Genomic DNA, 20,425 nt, shown 5'->3' on the forward strand with positions numbered 1-20,425 from the left:
TCTAGCTTTGAGCAAAAGCTTATACACAGCAAGAGCTAAAGTATTTAACCTTTTCAAGACACTGTCTCTTAATCTGCAAAATAGGTTTAACAATACCTACCCAGTTTTTCCCCAGGGCTTTCTTGAGGACTACATGAAAAGTCCAGTGTCTGGCTTAATAATACTCAAGAAATATCTGATTTTTGTTTAACTGCAAAGAGAACAAAAAACAGACTATAATTCACATTCAATAAAAGTTCAAAAATTATAAAACAGAGAGTAAGCAAATAAAAAATTCAGGTATACAGTCAGCCCTCTGCAACTTCATTCATAGATTCAACCAACCAAAGATTGAAAATATTTGAAAAATAACTGCATCTGCATTGAACAGACTTTTTTTTTTATCCTGGTCATTATTCCTTCCATAATACAGCATTTACACTGTATTGAGTATTATAAGATTATAGAGATGATTTAAAGTATTTGTGGAAGTATACTAAGTATATGTAGTATTTTTAATATTTATTTTTTAGATATAGGTGGACACAATATCTTTATTTTATATTTATGTGGTGCTGAGGATCGAACCCAGTGCCTCAAACATGCTAGGCAAGCACTCTATCTCTGAGCCATAACCCCAGCCCGTATATGTGGCTTTCATCCTGCATTCTTATCATATACCTTCACAGTTCTAAACCACCAATATTAATTATGTGTGTGAAGACTGTAGAGCTGGACAGCCTGGGAGCAAGTCCTGGCATCACCATACACCGCTGTGCAACCCTAGAAGTCAGAATTAACTCTCTGGGCTCAGTTTTCTCATCTGTAAAATAAGGGTCATAGTAATCCCTACATCTCACATCTCCCACGGTATTTATTCTTGCCTGGATACCTTTTATCTTTCACTAACTGGTAGCCACACATTCCTTCGTCTCCCCATGCAGACAGCACTAATCCCAAAGTTCTATCACATGGCCCCTATAGAGTTCTCCATACACAAGCTGTTTGAAGAACAGCTTAGATACTTAACAGCCTTAGGATGTGTTTTAAGGATCCAGAGAGACTTATGTCCAATTGCATCTTGGTTGAGCAGAAAACTTCCCATTACAATGATGAGTAACCAGCTCTTAGCCCACTATCTGTTATTTCTTGTCTTAACTTTTCTTAGGATTTTTTTTTTCTGATTCAGATGTTCCTAAGTCTTTTCATACTCTAGACTCTAATTTGTTTGCTACTACAATTTTTAAAGTATTTTTTTAAATACCAAGAATAATACTTTCATTCTACAAAAGATCTGTGCTGTAGAGGAATACATCCATTCCCAAGGGTGACCATCTTTAGAGACCTTGTATGGATAAATCCCAGACTCTTCAATAGATTGATAGATAGACAGACAGACAGACAACAGCACCCTAAGCAGGAATAAAATCAACTAGACACTAAAAATGTTTGTTGAGTAAATTAATTAACATACCACTATATCAGAGACTCATAGTTGTATACTAGTATCTATTCTTTCCATTCTATTTTATTTTATAGAACCCCGAATTTGACCTGATATATTCATTATAATCTTCTAATTACATATTTATCTACCTTTAGAATGGGAGCTACTCCAGAACAAAAACAATATCTGGTATCTACAAGGCATAGATTAAAAGTTGAATGGATGACACCATTTATTAATCCACTTGCTTTTCCATATTATGAAAGCAACCAACTGAATTTTCTATGATCCTTACCTTATTGCTTACCCAAACCACTTGCCTTTTCTCAGCTGGATATTAGGCAATGGCTTATCTAAAAGTGAACTCATGAAGGTTTTTCTATTATCTGATTGAGAAGGGTTTTCTATTATCTGATTGAGTTGTCTGCAGATAATTTATATATTTTCTGCTGTGTTTTACTGGTTCTTCTTAAATGTTGATTTTGTAAAACTGTAATGTTTCTTCCAGCCAGTATCTAGTAGTCGGACTTACTGTAGGGTAATATGGCAGGTTTACTACCTGGGAATAAGTGGGGATGACTTCATTTCCCAGCTGTCCCTGCAAAGGGGAATCTAAGCAGAACTGATGTGAACATTTTCTGAAAGTACCCCCTCTTCATCCTTCCTGTTGGCTGAAATGTAGATATCATAGTGGTGAGACCTCATGGGTAAGGAAAATGCCCTGTGGGTGACAGAGCAACAGGATAGAAGGAGCATGGGCCCCTGTCATGGTGGACTGCATGTGTTTACATGGATGTCTGAGAAATATATCTCTACTTAATGTAGGTATTAATTAACATAAAAGCAGTTTATATCAACAGATTACCCTTTCTCATCCTCTTCTTATTTCTTACTTCTTAGTTTGTAAGCCAAGAACCAGAAGGGCCTCCCATACTGATTCCACTACCTCCACCAACTCAGTTCCAAGACACTAGAGCCAACTCCTTCCACCCTGTACCCGTTAGGAACGCATATCGCAGGATTCATGCGGGCCTTTCCTTCTCTCTAATGGGTGACTACACTGGCTTCTTTCCTTTGCCCAGTGCTGTCACACCAGGTGAATTCCACCTATCAAGCACTAGGGTTTGGGGCATGTTCTACAACACACCCTGGAGAGAGTTAAATGGGCTTCAGTAGAAAAATTTATGGAAGCCAAAGGTCCCCAGTACTTCTATCATTTCACAGAGAAGTGCACTGGGCAGGGTCTACTGCTGTGCAGTGAGTCTGAGTCACAGCAGAGGGCCTTATTCTCCAGTACAGGAGGCAGTTTGTCAGTGCTTAGTGACAGGCAGCCTCAGAGAGGGGCCAACTGTTCATATGAACTGTCAGGGAAAGCCAAGAACCCAGAGCTTTCGTCTGCGTGTTAAGGAGAGGAAGCCAGGTCCTGCAGGTGCTGAGCTCCAGTGTCATCTCACACACAGAGGAAGGAGGCCACTCATTCTCTATACCTGCTGGTTCCATCCAGTGTACCCAGAAGCAATGGGGTCAACCTCCGTTTGACACTCTCTGCACGGTTCAAAGAGCATACAGCTGCTTATGAATAATAACATAAAATATGTCCATCCAATCACAGCAAAGGGCCAAAATATATTCACATCATTAAAGAAAAAACAATTCTAACATCAGTCTCAAATGAGGCATTCTAACAGCAATAGCTTCCTAGAGTAAACAAAAGGCTAGTGAAAAAGGGGTTAAGTCATAAAACTGCAGATATCAAAGAGAATTTAAAATGAATCTTTTACATGTGATCATTAAAACAGCATAGGCAATGAACTATAATTCATCTCCTAAAGTAATGGGAAGATTGATTTAAACCAATAAAGACTAAAATATTCTAAGGTTGCTATAACTTTATTCTCTTTCATCTTCATATATTTATTATAGTAGTCTGCTTCTGGAAGGGTAGCATTGATTTTTTTTAGAAGAATGCTTTAAGTTAAAATAAAAATACTATCCAAGTGAGAAACTGAGAAAGAATTATAGATACAGTTTGTGGAACTCTCCAGAGTTCTTATTATCAGACCTTAAATTTGGGACATTGGAGAGGTTGCCTCAACAGCATTTTATATTCCACCACTGAGCAATTTTTCCTTCATCAGCTCGACATGTAAAGGAGAGGAAAAGAAGAAGAGAAGATTACGAGAACTAAGGTGCACAGAGGACTCAAATGACTAGAGAAACTGAGGATGCTGACAGATGATCACAGTGCAGGTGGAAGAGAAGTAACCACCATAATAGAAAACTATTCTCTCTTCTGCATTCTGTACCCACCCAACCCCCCCAACCTAGTGCACACCCTTTAGAAATTAAAGGTAAAAGAATATGCTAGATTCTTTCTTCGAGAAGAGCTGAGTAGAGCCAAGGGAGCAATTACTGAAGTCTTTGCTCAGCTAAATTCTAACCTGGTTGAAAGCCACATCCTCCTTAGAGTTTTCTTTCACTAGAGCTGTGAGCTCCTCACGGACAAAGATAGAGCCTCTCCTTGGTATTAATGATAGGTCCTTAGGCAGATGCTCCATGATTGAATTAATTAAGAATATAGATTTAAGATGGTGCTTTCCCTAGCCCCAGTGAGAAATATTTCAGGGTTTGTTTAGTTAAAATAAATATTTAAATTTCATATAAATTTACCTCGTTTAGAAACTTGGCAATTTTGCTTTTAGATTTCACACATAATATGAAGGTTCTGACAACATGTATCACAAAGCTTGACATCTGTATTATGATCCAATGGTGCGAAGTGAAATCTAAAGTGACTTCTATAACCCTGCTTCAATTTCAAATAAAAGCAAAGCACAGAGTCATGATGAGTTCCTATTAATAATGCAAGAAAGCCACAGATTCAAGAGACCCACCTAATAGACATGCATAAAGAATAGCAGATTGTCATTCACAAGTAGCCCCTTAATTTTTCAACAAATCACTAATGAAAATGATGCTCATAGAGGAAATAGTTACCCACATTACCATCTATGGAAAAGCTTGACATTACAATTTATTATAGTTGTAAGTTTCAATTTAAGATACAATGGAAGCTAAGGACCATGACATGGAATAAAAATATACTGATTTGGGTTTCAAATATTATCAAACACCTGCATATTCCTCCATCTGAAAGTTCCATTAATCTTTTTTTAAGGAGACTAAATTCTTAGGAATTTTTAAATGATTTCTATCTTGAATCATAAAATGACATTTAGTTTTATAATAACTTAAACCAAACACATTCTAATACAAAAATGATTAGAGTCTTCCCCTAAATATCACTGTTTTCCAGGACAGTCATAGATTTTATTTATTTGCAATCCTAAATACCTAGAGAAAAAGGATTTGTTTTCACTACAACATCCAATTCAAAGCCTTGTGTGTATAGGCAATTAACATAAGTGATTAGACAATAATATGAAGTGAATTGTTTAGCTAGTTTCATAGGTTAGTGACATTGCTTTCTTACACCTATTTATTTATTTTTATGTGGTGCTGAGGATCGAACCCAGTGCCTCACACATGCGAGGCAAGTGCTCCACCACTGAGCTACAACCACAACCCCTTCTTATTCCTATTTAAATAATAGCTATATAGCTGATATTTAGATATCAGCTGTTAATTAAACACTGACTGCGTACCTCTGTACCTCGGCTTTGAGGGAAACTGAAGGGAAATAAAGTATGAAGGTGATGCATACCTTCACAAAGATTATAATCTTAGCCTGGGATGGTGGTGCCTGCCTGTAATCCCAGTGACTGAGGAAGCTGAGGCAGGAGGATCACAGGTTTGAGGATAGCATCAGCAACTTAGCAAGGCCCTAAGCAACTTAGTAAGATCCTGTTTCCAAATAAAGAATAAAAAGCATGGGCTGGGGTTATGGCTCAGTGGTAGAGTGCTTGCCTAGAATGTGTGAGGCCCTGGGTTTGATCTTCAGCACCACATATAAATAAATAAAATAAAGGTCCATTGACAACTAAAAAAATTTTAAAAGATAGAATAAAAACACCTCTGGGTTCAACCAATCTCCAGTACCAAAAAAAGAAAAAAGGAATATTATAATCTTACTCTGAAGAAAGAGACTTAAAATTTTTAAAAGGTTTTATTAAAAAAAATGACTCAGATTTGAACTGATAAATGTAACAACTACTTCAAAAATAAATTATAAATATATTTATAATAAATTAAAAATACAGATCATCAAATCCAACCACCATAAATGCCTCTCCTCTGACTCTGACTCCAAGCAAATTGGTCAATTAATATTTACTTATAATACTAAAGCAACAGTAAAGCATTATAATACTAATAGAAACTTCTCAGTAAGGTTTTCAAGGTCTTTTATAATCCATCTCTGAACTACCTTTCTAGTATTATTTCCCATTGACCAGCCCATGCACACCATGCTGTGCTCTCTAGCCAAAAGAGAATATTCCCTCCATCTCAAACTCCTTCGTGTTCTTCTTTTTAGTTCATATTTCCATCCAAACCTATTTCCAATGTAAAATAATTTCATTATAGCAAGGTAACCAGTATTCTAATATCTAATATCTATGTTCTCCTTTTGTACTGGGGCACATGGCTACAATATATTTTCTCACCACCATTGCAGTTAGATGTAACCATGTTGTCTGGATTCCAGAATATAATTGGAAGTGCTGGGGGCTACTTTTTGATCTCACCTATATAAATTCTCATCCAAAGATCTGGCAGAAGGTAAAGTATCAGTGGGAGGAACCTAAGATCTCTGAATCACTCTGGAAGTCACCTTCCACCACAACTGATCTGCTTTGGCTATTGACCTGTGCAGTAACTAAGAAATAAGCCAACCATTATGTCACTGATATTTGGGAGTGCATCTTTTATAGCAGCTAGCATTATTTACCTTAAGGAATAAGTCCACTTATCTTTTAGTTATAAATCAAAGTTTTCTCCTCTGCAATCTCTTCCACCCCCTCAGGCAGAATTAATCACCCTTTTCATTGTGTTCCTAGAGCATTTATTATGTATATTTATTATTTATTGCTGTTTAAATCATTTACTAGCTTGTGAGAAACCCAAGGGTAGACACTTTTAGTCATCTGTGAATCTTAAACACCTCGCCACAGTAGGTATTCAAAGAATGCTTACTGAAAGTTTTTGATTAACAGTATTTGAAAAAGTTATATTAACTTAATAGGAAGCTTATGCCTGATTTTTACTCAGAACATGAGCGAAAACATTTTTTTTTCTTTTTTATGGTGAGTGAAAAAATACTACTTACTGTTGGTGCAGCAATGCACTCAACTTACATTTGAATACCATGCCTAGACTATTTCCTTGAATAAACATGGTTTGTTTTTTCTTCCTCTTTCTGATGTTTAAAAATATAGATCATCAAATCCAACCACCATAAATGCCTCTCCTCTTACTCTGACTCCTAATAGCTCCTTAGAGCTTACGTGACAACTTTCTGGTAAATAATTATTGTCTGTTGAGAATTTTCAGAATAGTTTTATTTTTACTTTGGACAAAAAAAAACCAAAAAACTGATGGATGTAAACATCTGGTGTTCATCCAATAATACTCTAGCTGCAAAGAATTTTTTTAAAAAAAGAATCTGAAAAACAAATGTTAACGTAAAACTGAAAATATTCTGAGATTCAAATTGTATTCTAGAATATCAAAAATTGAAACAATACCATATGCTCATGAGACATTCATAAGTATTATGTTTCTGCTTCCTTTCCCAAGGTGCATAATCACACTGGAGAGTTTCCTAGGTATTATATGTAAGGGAATAGCTACACATGCACACATAGAATACTACTGAATTAAGCCCTGGTGTAGATAGTGAGACAAAATGTTCTATCCCAGTGCAGTTTTTATGGCCCATCAAAACTCCCAGCAAGAGAGAGAAAGCTGTCACCATACTACGTATTCAGGGTAGGAGCGTGTTACAGTTTGAATATGAGTTATCTGTTAAAAGCTCCTGTGTTAACACAAAAATTGTTCAGAGACAAAATGATTAGATTATAAGAGCTATGACCTAATTGGTGAATTAATCCATTTGATAATAATTTGAATGGACTAACTGGGTGGCTAGGGAGGACATGGCTGGAGGAAACATGTCACTGGGGCATGTCTTGGAAGGTTTTGTCTTCTCTGTGGCTCATTTGCTTGCTCTCTCTGCTTTCTGGATGACATGAGGCAAACAGCTTTCCTCTGTCATGCCTTCTACCATGATGTTCTGCCTTTACCTGAGGCCCAGAGAAGTGAAGTTGGTCAACCATGGACTGAACCTCTGACACCGTGAGTCAAAATACACTTTCCTCCTCTAAATCATTAGGTATTTTGGACACAGCAATGAAACATAGTTCAAGAGATCTGAGTGCACAATATTGTCTAAACCACTGACCTTTAATGCCCAGGTTTATATGTCATTATTCCAGAATAAGTAAAATAATGTAGAATTCTCTTGACTTTTCAAACCAAAATCATTCTGAGGGAATCCTCATCTTCATGTAGGGGAAATGGCAGTAGAGGGTAGAAGGTACTAAGGGTAGAAAGCCCAGCTGTGCCTGGAAGTAATTCTGTCTCCCAGGACTTGGGGAAGGCATCCTCCCTGATTCTGTCTGCCTCATTCTGACACCCTTTCATCTACTCAGTTGTCACAGGAATGTGGTCTGCAGGTATGAGACAAAATTCATTTCCCTACATGAAAAACTATGCTACCATTTATGAAGAGGCAAACAAGTATATTTTTCACATTTTCTAAAATGTCAATACATTGTTATTTTTTTCCCAAGAAATGTTGACTGATCTGATTTTCCAAACATAGTAATGATTGCAGTAAGACAAAAGAAAGCAAAATAGAATCCATAAACTTCACCAAGATTTTGTCCTATTAAAAAAACCCCAAAAACCTAGAGTAGGAATTGAGAGCACATTGCAATGATTCTTCCTAGAATACATTGAAAGGCTATGAAAAACTAAGCCTTTAATATTTTTTAGAAATATGAAATCTCCTACAATTGCTTTCTCTCAATGCATTGTGTGAGGACAATTTAGCTAGAGCTGATAAAATTTTCTTTCTAGAGACAAACAGGGCAAAGACAGTTAAGAACAAACTTAAAATCATGCTCTGACAAGTAATAACCACTCAGTATTTTCTAATGGGAAGCACCATGACTAACAGCAGTGCTTTTATATCAGAAAAAAATAAAAGGTAGATTATGATAGTAATGATTCTCTATCACCACAAAAAAGGAACAATGGTGGGCTGCAGCTACAGCTCAGTGGCAGAGCACTTTGCTAGCATGTGTGAGGCACTGGGTTCGATCCTTAGCACCACATAAAAAGAAATAAAATAAAGGCATTCTGTCCATCTACAACTACAAAAAAAAATTTTTTTTTAAAGGAATAGTGGTGTGTATCAAACAGAAATCTATGTACATCTTCATATTCCCTTGGCCATGCTTCTTCCCACTAGGGGGCTAAGTTTCCACCACTAGCATCACCTGCTCTGGGAATGTTGAATTTTCCCTTGCAGCTGCTGCTGGGCAATTGGACCTATCAGTCACCCACCTGGAGTTTCTGGCTTCCCCTGCTGTTCATAGATGTGAGAGCTGGCATCCCACATAACAGCTGGGGAGGCCCAGTGAATCTCAGAAATGTGGCAGAATTAACTCTCTGAGGAATAAATTCTGACCCAAGAGACAGGAGGAAGCTGAGCAGAAAGTGTCCTCGCCCTGTCTTAGGCACTGCTCTGAAGCACAGTTATTTTTTCCCAAACTATCCAGAAATTTTCCACATGGCAAATGGATGCAGTTGCCAAGGAATTGCCATGTTCCTTGGTGACCCGATGAAGCAGTAAAACCGGCTCTGGAACCATCACCTCCCACTCTTTACTTCTTCCCTTGACTCCTTCTCCCCACCTTTTAAAAATTGTGGTAAAACACACATAACACGTATCTTCCCCATGTTAACCATATGTAAGTGTACAGTCCAAGACTGCTGGGTATATTCACATTGTTGCCAATGTTGTGGGACAGACCTCTAGAATGTTTTCATCTTGCAAAACTAAAACTCCATGCCCACTGAAAACCGACTACTTATTTCCCCTGCTCCAGTCCCTTGGCAACCCACTGGTTTAATTTGTGTGCCTATGAGTTATACAGCTTTCATAAGTGCAATCGTGCAACACTTGTCCCTTCCCTTTTTCCTCACCTTGTTGACCTGGATTTGTATATGCCTAATAAATTATTAGTAGTTCATTCCTTGCTTTAGGCTAGTCTCTAGAAAATTCTGGCTAGGACACAGTGTTCCACTGACTTGGATATTAGAATTAGTGCGGAAAGTTTTCATTTGATAAGAAGCTTTTTTTCTGATAAGTACCTGGTTTTTACATCACCATTTTTATTGTAGATATTAAGCCAGCAATTAGAGCCTCAGTAATAGTGGCAATGATGATGGTAGGGGTGATAGTGGGTGATGGCAACATGGTAGTAGTGGAGATGGTTAAGCTTTATTGAGCTCTTATAGCTAGGCACTATGCATTATCGTACTTCATCTTGTATGTAAAGTCTTAATATCACATGATATATTTATTATCACCAGATAATAACTGAGGTTATGAAGGTTAACTAAGAACTTGACTGAGGTCACAGAATTAATAAGGGGCAGACCTGGGATTTGAACCCAAGCCTTCTCTGCCCTCAGAGCCTGCCCATTAACCATGTGACCTATTAAAAAATCAGTTCAAAAATAATCAAATCAACCCGAGTCTGATATGCACATGATCTTTTCTAATTGCTTTACATTTGTCTTTTTGTTGTTAAATTCCTAAAACAATACTAAGAAATGAAAAAATGCTCTTTGATGCATAAAAATTCTATTATTTCTCCTCAAACCTAGAAACTAAATAAAACTTTCCCATTTATTTTATTGTAGGAATAAAATAGAAAATTTATGAGATCTGTGAAAATAATACATTTCCAAAATGTACTTGGTTTGGAAGTACCAGAAAGAAAGAAAATAGATGAGTTTTTTGAAATTAATTTGGGATAAAAATGCATATACAATGAAGCTTACACACTAAAAGTATTCTGTACATTTGTTTAATTTCAAACATATTTCAATGTTTTTTCTGCATCCTTTTTGCTCCTGGAGGTAGCCTGGGGCATTTTTATGACTGTGGCCAGATGTCAGGTTGTGAAATTTTATAAAAACTTTGAGATCTAAAGATCACCCAAATAACCACCCATTGTAAGATGGCATGGAATACCACTTCACTTTCTTCAGATTCATTAATGCATAATCCACAACTGGAAAATGGTCTATCTTTTTAAAAAAATATTTTTATAATTGAAGATGGACAGCATGCCTTTATTTATTTATTTTTTTAAATGTGTTCTGTGGATTAGACCCGGTCCCTCACACATACTAGGCAAGTATTCTGCCACTAAGCTACAGCCCCAGTCCAGTCTCTCTTCTTGTGTTGGTACTTCATGAATTTAATCAGTCATTTATATTTATCTCTTATTTTTCTCTTAGATTGTCTCCACCCTATTCCTAACCCCTTGACAGCCCTGGGTTAGATCCTTATTCCTATTCTGTCCTTCCTTCATTTTAAAGCATTTATTTCCCTATTCAAAATTTTCTGTGGATTCTCCCTCGTCTAAATTAAGCACACACATCTTTGTCTTGCATCCAAACCCACATCCGCCATTGTTGTGTATAGCTTCCTCCATTAAGCCCTTTGCTCCGTCTTATTTAAATATTGCTGCTGACTTTTTCCTTGTACCTAAGATGTAGCCCCTACTGACTCACCCTCAGCAGTACCGGTCCTTCAAATCCCTTCTCCAAGGTTCCAGTCTCCACAGTCTTATCTCCCTTCTCATCTAAATGTGAGCTCTGCTTTTCACTGATCCCTACTGTACTGAGATTGAGCCTCTCCTATGACACCAGGTAACTCTGCCCCATACAATCTCCCTACTCAGTGGAAAGCTACTCAGGACAGGTGTGTTGGGTTTACTCTGTCTTTCCTTTGCCATCTAGTAGATAGCAGGGCTCAGTGGAAACAGAGGTTTTGAACCAGCAATTGCTAGGACTTCAGTGTTTATAAGCTTAGTTTTGAAGGAATTCTGTGCCTAGAAGTCCTCAAGTTAGCAAACGTGATAGAACAAAAAGGGTGTCAATTCTGTAGCCAAATTGTCTGAGCTGATCCTGGCTCCCCCCAGCAATATCTTGACCTTGGGCAAGTTATTTCTGTCTCATTTCCTCATCTATAAAAGGAAGCTAACATTACCTACCCTATAGGGTGGTTAAGAAAAAAAGTGAGATAATATTGGTATTACACTTAGCTTATTACCTGGCATATAAAGAACTAAAAAAATGTCAAAATTAGGTCACCATGTTTTTGCTCTTTCCATGATCACAGTCTACTTTGAGATACAGGTTTTTCTGAACTTGGGGAAACTTTTTGCTTGCTTAGTGTGAGCTTTACTTGATATCATGTGTCAAGGTATAACAGCCAACAAGGAGATTGTGAAGGCAGGCAATTTACCTGGCTTGGAGGAGGAGTCCTGCTATACACCTTTGACAATGATTTCATTTCCCCAGGTCAGAGTGGCTATGAGGGCCAAAGCCCCAACAGCTCAGTCAAGGAGCTGACAGGGAAGGGCCAGGGGCAGAGGCTTGAGGTATGTCTGTAGTATTCATTTCCTATCATCTCCTTTCATACTTTCCTCTTATTTTTAATTTTACAGTGTGTATTCTATAATTTAAAATTCATAACCAAACATCTGCTTAAATCCTTCAGAATATAGATGAGACATTCATTTCAATTCAATTTACTAAATTCTACTAGTACCATTCTGTGCTAACGCTGGGTTATCAGAGAGAAATGAGGCAAGATCTCTGCCCTCCAGAACTCACATTTATTTGAAGGACACAGACAGGGAAACACACAACTGTAAAGTAATGTGTTAAAAGCCTTAACAGGAACATAGGCAATATACAGTGGTTTCACAGATTGATTCTGCCCTGGAGACTGGCTTTATTAAAACACCTCACAAATTAATAAACAATACAGGTCGATTTCAGTCATCATCCCCTGTCTTTAATGTGTTTTGTATATGCGGCTGTTACCAGAGCCCATTGAAGTAAAGTACAAAGTATAGCCCTGATTGTCATCATATGCCAATATTCTGTTTATGGATGCCATGCCCACATAGTTCATTCTGCTATTGCAAAAATGCAAATAAAAGTGATTGAAGATAACTTTTTTCTTTTAAACTATAGCTTTAAAATTCTATGACTAGATCTCTACTGCTAAACTAATCCCTGCTGTCCTTCAAACAGAGCCTGGTACACTTTTTTCCCATTTGGACTTCTATCATCAGGTTTAGAATTTGACCAACAACTATAAAGGCCACCGACTGCACCTTTAGCAGAGTAACCTAGCAATTCACTCTTCCCCCACCCTCAAGCTTCCCTCAAATCAGTTAATCATTTGCAGGTGTGAATTGATGTCCCGTCCAGCCTACCCCTGTGCAAGCTATCTAGTCTTTAGAAACAACCTCCACCTTGGAAATGTTTTCTGTCATAAAATTACAAACAACTATCAGTCTGACCACAGTCAATAATTCCCCAGGACTCAGCTTGACAGGAAAAAAGAATGAAGTGGAAGAAAACTAGATGCTTGCCAGCATGACTGTTAAATGTCAGCTATTTTGGAGTTTATCCCCACATGAGATATTTCTTTTGTATTTCGAGAATGATCGCTGAGAAAAAAAAAAAACACATGACAACATAATAAAGCCACGGAAGGCAACCCCATCATTACTGCTGCAGGAAATAAAACACAGATTAATGTCACCAAAGCACATGTCAGGAAGGGTAATGATGATGTATACAAATGAATCTTCTCATCCCGGACAAAGAACTTAAGTACCACCTAAACCAGAATAATAATTATATACAAATCACCAATGACAATGCTATCTGCTAAGCATGTATTATGTTCTCACATTTTCAAAGACTTTGTTTTATATTTTTTCTCTGAAAATTCGCCTAAAGTCTTCCCACTTGTATTCAAGTGACACAAATTACAAAGTGGTACAGCAAGCACTTACATTGCCTAACAAGGCAAAAGCAGCCTGCCACAGACAGCTATGGGACATCATGCCTCCCCAGGACTATTCAATGTGCCAAGAGAACTGTGCAGCTGTGAACAAGAAAGGCAAGAATGATGTGGACCATGCAGAGAGGCCATTTGGCTGTCCAAATCAAAACTGGATATAAACAACCATTTGGGAAAATAGGTTCCATTTGTGTTTCTGCTTCAGAAAAAAAACTAGGCAGAGAATGAAAAATAAATGAGAATGAAACAGAGGCCAATAACTGACCGGTACAAGGAATGGAAACTCTAGTTTGAAGACCAAAGACAAAAGGAGTTAGAATTCCTTTATCTCAGCTCTAAGCTATAGCCGTCTCAATATTAATTAGTAATCTTAATATACTTGGCTACAGCATCACTGTACTCCTATCAGCCAACTGAGGCCTCAGGGTCACTCAAGGAAGACATTAAAAAAGGGCCAAACTCTTTTTCTAAGAGTTATTGCCTTATTATACTGAGATCTTTGACCAAAATTTAATTTAAGCTCAACTTTTTAGGGATGTTCTTTATTTTATATCAAGATGTTTGCCTATAATCAAGAACAAATGAATGGGTTACAATTACTGAAATCTCACCTAAGAATTTTTATATTTGGACAAATTCTAAAAGGCTTAGATGTTGAAATCTATTAAAATTCACAGTTATTTGAAAGAATGAGGGCTGGGGACAGAGTTTGTTTCTTCTGTTTCTTTTATATTCTTTCCTCTTGAAAGAAAGTGTAAACTGGCACTAAGAATATAACTAGAGTTTCAGCAAAGCCTGTCCTCTCCTGCCTGCACTGTAAAGCCACTGCAGAGCTCTTCTACCTATGAGAAGAAGAGCAGCTTAAATATTCTAAAAATATAATAATAACACTACTAATACCAGCCAATATTTACTTTGTGCCTCCTATGTTCCAGACACTATTGTGCTTCATGTGAATTAACCCACATAATCCTTTAAAAAACCTTCATGAAGTCTCTATTATTGTATCCTTTTTTTTTTGTGGGGGGATACTGGAAATTTTACCTAATGGTTCATACATGCTGGGCTAGTTTCTACTACCGAGCTACATTCCCAACCCTTTTTATTTTTCTTTTGAGACAGGGTCTCACTCAGGCTGGCCTCAAATTTCTGCTCCTTCTGCCTCAGCCTCCTGAATAGTTGGGATTTCAGGTGTGACCAGATACCTGGCTCTACTATTATACTTACTCGATAGAGGAGGAAACTGAAGTTTGTGAAAAAAAATATACATATATAATACATATATGTATATATATACATGTGTTATATATATACATATACATATTATATTATATATATGTGTGTAATAAAGGTTACTTTCTTGCAATTTCAGTACATAGAGAACTAGAAAGGAGACAGACCTCCATATCAAACGAAGTATGTACCCTTTGCTGAAAGCACATTTGGTCATCCTTGCTGATTCAACAGCCCCTAGTCATGGCCTGTTCATCTATCTGGTGAGACACTTCATCAACTTGAACACTCTTAAAGTTCAAAAAGACCTCAGAGTCATTTAGGGCAATAATCCGTTTTGAATGGGTTTGGGGCCTTGATCTGAATATCTCCAGTCTTTTATGGATGAGATCTCTGGCTGCCAAGTTGTCATTTTTATTCACATCCATGAAAATCTTTGAAACGACTTATCTTTGGTCAGCCAAGATCTTCCTTTGCAGTGTCATTCTACACAGATCAAAAAATCTGAAGTAATGTCATAGTAGTATTTATTTTTTTATTTTTATTTATTTTTTTAAAGAGAGAGAGAGAGAGAGAGAGAATTTTTTTAATATTTATTTTTTAGTTTTCGGCAGACACAACATCTTTGTTTGTATGTGAATTAACCCACATAATCCTTTAAAAAACCTTCATGAAGTCTCTATTATTGTATCCTATTATATTGTATTGTATTGCTGAGGATCGAACCAGGGCTGCAGGCATGCCAGGCGAGCGCGCTACTGCTTGAGCCATATCCCCACCCCAGTATTTATTTTTTTTAAATAGATCTTTATTAAAATCAAGGATATGATGTTACAGATGTCCTCTAAGGGAGTGACAAAGGCCAGTCCTCATGGGTGGACTGAGATAGCTAAACTTCCCTCCCAGTAGCCAACATTTCCCTGAATCAAACTCCCTAGGAGCTTCATTTGGCTTCTCCATGGTTGAACACCTGATGCTTCACTCCACCTTAGTGAAAACACATTAGAAACAAACAACAGGTAGAATTTTTCTTGAGTGGAAGCTTTTGATAACTCACTACCCCTATTCAATTTTAGTGAAAGAAGTATACAATAGGTTTGAAGAGGCAAGAGGAAGTAGGGAGGTTGAACAAAGAAGAGGAAGGGAACACAAATTGAGGAGGTCCTTAGATGCACAGCACATAGGCATAAAAGATCTTCAGAACTTTTAAACCACTCACGATTGTTCTGGTACAGGATGAGTGTCATTTATACAAAATTCTTGAGAACAAAAATGTTTCCAATTTTGAATTTTTTGGATTTTGAAATAGCTGCTCATAAATAATATCTTGGCTGTGGGACCCAAGTAAAAACATGAAATCATTTGTGTTTTTTTTTATACAATATGTATAGCCTGAAGGTAATTTTAATGCAATATTTTGGTCTGCCTTGACTGCAGCCTATCACATGAGGTCAGGTGTAGAACTTTTATTCTGTTGCATCCATCATGTTGGCACTGAAAAAGTTTTAAATTTGGGGGCATTTTGGAGTTTGGAATTTTGGATTCTCAACCTGTACCATCAGTTTTCTTTCTGTGACCAGTATTCATCCTCCTCTAGAATGCCCTCCATTGTAGCTAGTATTTTTTTCCCCTTATACTATGAAAATATGCTCAGAAAAAATACCTGAAGCTTGTCCACACAGAGATGTGAATTTTTGAAACTTGAAATATTAGCACCATCAAAACCATATTTTTAACAGGAATGAAAACCTTAAAGTTCTGAAGCACTAGGTCTTGAATTTCATCAACCAGAAATTGTTCAAGGTATTTTGGGAGTCATAGATCCTTTCCAGGAAAGTCTCAATTCCTTGGGCTCCCCTGAAGTTGGTATAAAAAACACATGAAGGTTTTTCAGCTCTCTGCACGTGTTCTCTTTTCTGAGAAGGGGCTGGTGCTCCAGGTGGGTTGGCACTCTTTCTTTTCCCTTGACTAGCCCCAGTACATGCAACTTCATGAAAGTAGTTACCATATTGTACTTTGAGTTCATGTGACTGTGTCCCTGCCAGACTATGAGCCCCTTGAAAATAGATAGTGGGTCTTGGTCCTCTTGGTCAACACATTTTAGTAGGGCTGTATGACCACCCCTTCCTTTTAAATGGTTGTTCTGTGATGAATCCAACACACCAGCAATGACTCTACTACTGTGATCTTTAATGTGAGATACAACAAGAGTACCGGAAGTTCTCAGGGAATTGGCAAGTCTTTAACTTAAAGATCAACAACTGAGGCCAAGAAAGATTAATCTTTCCATGAAGCTATAAATTTTGTTAATGAAATATTTGTGGTTTTTGTTTAATGAAGTTTCAACTTCAACGTCTGTGCAAGGACATTTGCAGCAAGTGACATTTAGAAAAATACCTATAGAAGAATCCAAATCCATCCACCATTAAGTAAATACTCACTATGGATGAAAATACAGAAGTGAACAAGTAAAAAGGGGAATCATTCTCATTTCCCTTTTTCTCCAGGAATTTTAGACTCATTAAAAATAGATTGGGTTTGATTGTTTTTAAATTATAGGAAACTTAAAACTCTATATATCAAAATGCTAAGCCATTTATATAACAGCTGAAATGACTTCAAGGTGAAACAAATATTGCATTAACTAAATGAGGAAAAGCCAATGGCTGAGAGTAGATCAGCTAACCTCATTATTTAGGTAATTACCAAAAAAAAAAAACCCCAAAAAACAACAAAAAAAAACCATAACAAAAAAACAAAGACTGTCACTCAAAAAGCAAAAGGTAAGAACTTTCTGTGCTTCGAGAACACACAGTGGAAATGGGACCTTTTTAATATTGACTTCTAATTTGACATGCCCCCCCAACAGTATTTTAAGACAAATGCTTGAAATCAATTTAGGAGTCAAAAATACATTTTTACAATTGGAGATACAAAACATTAAGTATTATAATATACTTCCCATATCAAAAAAGAATGCTGATTTTTAAATAACATTATAAAAAAGTAAATATACAAAAAAAATCAAAGCTAACCATTAAATTTAAAACTTTTAAATTCATCAAGGAATAAAGCAACCACAAATAAAATAAAAAATTAGAAATCATGAACCTAAGGGCAGGTCACACAATACATTTTTGACTCAGTTTTCTTTTTTTTTAAATCCATGAAATAACAAACACTTTGACAAAATTAATTATAAGCAGTGCATATGTAAGCAAGAAACTGCCCACATCTACATCCTTCCCTGAAGCCTTCTCGTGTTTCCAGGGAATATTCATGAACAAAGCAGACGTTTAAAGAATGGTCCATAATTTCTTTGATCCTCCTTCCAATCTAAGCATTTTCACATCTCAGAAAGTCATTGTGTAATTTTTTAATATAAGTGCTTCAATCTGATTACTTTGAAAATTTGGTCTAAAGTTCACTTTTTTTGTCACAGAATTGCCTTTAAATTTCAGATTTTTTAATAAAGTACTTCACATTAACAGAATATCTCCCAAAACTCTCCCAGTCTGAAGAGGCCCATCACCTGTGAGAGATAAGGAGTGAGGAGGAGGGAGGAAAGAGTTCCCAGAAGAAGCATCTTAGGAAAAAATGAATAAACAAAACTACTTTTATTATCTATATCCTCTATGCTGAGATGTTTAAAGAGCTTCTTCAATGGAAAGGTCTGGGACAGGATTAAAAAAAAACAAAACAGTTTTCTGATATATCTATTGAAACAGTAAAAGTCAAAGAACAATATTAGACATCATCATTTTTGCCTTCCAAGCAAGCAGCTGACTTCCTGTTAAAAAAATAGCTTTAATCAGCATAACTGACCTTCGGCTAGATTAATAGGCTACCAGGCATGTTTCTCACAGTAGGCTGAGAAATTGCAAATAACATGAGAGAAAATTGTATAATCACTGAAGCAGAAGACAAGCAAATAATTTATACATGAGTCAATTGAGATGGAGTGGTCCTGTCTGTTTGCCTGTCCTCAACTTTGTCCACCGGAGGTGTAACATGCATGTTTTGGTGCTGGAGTGAGGTAATGTTTTATAAGAAGATAATGGCCTTGAGTTTTTTCCCCTTCTGAACATCGTTGAGGTACAACAACTCATTTGTGTCGTGCCTTGTTAAAACAACCACAGCCTCCATAACAGGAAGAAAGGAGGGTTAAGAATTGACAGGATTCCTGTCAACCCTGTGTATCCTGTAGGCTTATAAAAGGTAGAATCAATTCACTTCAGCAATGAGTAATAACTTCTATGTCCTTGAAGAAGCACTTTGTGAAATGCTAGTCACAGACCTATACAACCAGCGACACTGATTAAATGCTCTATTTGCCATATACTTTATTGAAGGTGGAGGTGGGGCAGGAAATTAACATTGCTTGCTTGGGCTTCCAGGAGCAGCATTGAGAAACAGGTCAGACCATCTTCAATTAGGAAATACCATTTGCAAATTACTGGTACTTTCTGATGAATTTCACAGAAATTAATAATTTATATAACCTCTGTTTAGCAGGCACTAGTTCTCCAAATTACATTTTTTTTTAAATGACTTCCCATCACTGAAGTATTTGCCTACAAAGGCACACATACAACTGCATGCAGCTGGAGAGGCTACAGATCTCGTTGTCTGGGACTTACACCCTTGCCAGTTGCTTCCATGGCAATAAAAGCTAGGCTTGCCCACACAGGGGATGATGCACTGTTGGCAACAGGTCCACCTTGGCCCCTGGAGCCCTACCTCCACTAGTTTGTTCTGCATGCCAGTGTGGCCAGCTCACAAGGCCATGGCGAACTTGCGGTTTTTCTGTTCCTGCTTGTCCGTCTGAGACATATGTATCCCACGGGAATGCCTTGACCTTTTCTGGTCTGATGGACTTATTGTTAAGGGAGGTTTCGGTACCTGACAATAATAGATGTTGAAACTAAATTTCTCCCCCCTCCCTCCTGCTTTTGGGTAGTTTTCCACTTCTGCTGCTTGGGGTATAAAAAAAGGCGTGTTAGCAATAAAGATTATTATTGACTCCTGGATGAAGAACCTTGGTGTCCTGTGTGTCTTTTAACCTCGCCGTCCCTCGCCGGACTCGGCTCCCTTGGCCGGACGCGGCAATTGGAGGCTCCCACCGAGATCCGGAAAGCAGGGGTAAGCGGACGGGGCTCACCTTCTAAGAAAGAAGGGGGAGGATTGGTTTAAAGATATTTTAAAGAGACAGGGTACGTACCATGGGTAACTCAACAGCGAAGGTTCGTCTGGCCAACGAACTGAAAGAGCTGTTGAATACACAAGGAACAGGAATAAAAACTAAGACTGCAACCGAATTCGTTGAAATTATTGCCCAGGCTTGTCCTTGGTTTCTGACAGGAGGATTTCTTAATAATAGTGACTGGGACCTGGTGAGGCATGACCTTCAGAAATTATTGAGGGACCGGGGCTCGGACAGTGTCCCAGTTGCCACCTTTTCCTTATGGAGGTTGGTAAAGGATGCTTTATTAACAGATAAAGTAAAGATCAAGGATCAGCTTGCTGAATGTGAACAGGCCCTTAATCAGGTGCAGGAAGAGCAAATGGCAGAATCCTTAAAGGATGAGGGTCCTCTTGAGGACTCGGGCTCGGGGGTA

General features: G+C 37.5%; 1 protein-coding gene and 1 long non-coding RNA gene across 9 annotated transcripts in view; both read right to left on the reverse strand.

Annotated features, from left to right (window-relative positions):
- The window catches only part of LOC131423688 (uncharacterized), a 37,351-nt gene extending 17,848 nt beyond the window's left edge, over positions 1-19,503 (reverse strand). The window contains exon 1 of the long non-coding RNA XR_009225572.1: positions 101-19,503. This is a non-coding gene — a long non-coding RNA (uncharacterized LOC131423688). The remainder of the gene's footprint in view (positions 1-100) is intronic.
- Grip1 (glutamate receptor interacting protein 1) overlaps positions 1-20,425 on the reverse strand; it is a 645,398-nt gene that overhangs the window by 335,452 nt on the left and 289,521 nt on the right. The window lies entirely within an intron of this gene.

Source organism: Marmota monax, unplaced genomic scaffold (genome assembly GCF_021218885.2).
Source record: "Marmota monax isolate L192 unplaced genomic scaffold, Marmota_monax_Labrador192_F-V1.1 WCK01_AAM20220418_F8-fsc00056, whole genome shotgun sequence".
NCBI lineage: Eukaryota > Metazoa > Chordata > Mammalia > Rodentia > Sciuridae > Marmota > Marmota monax.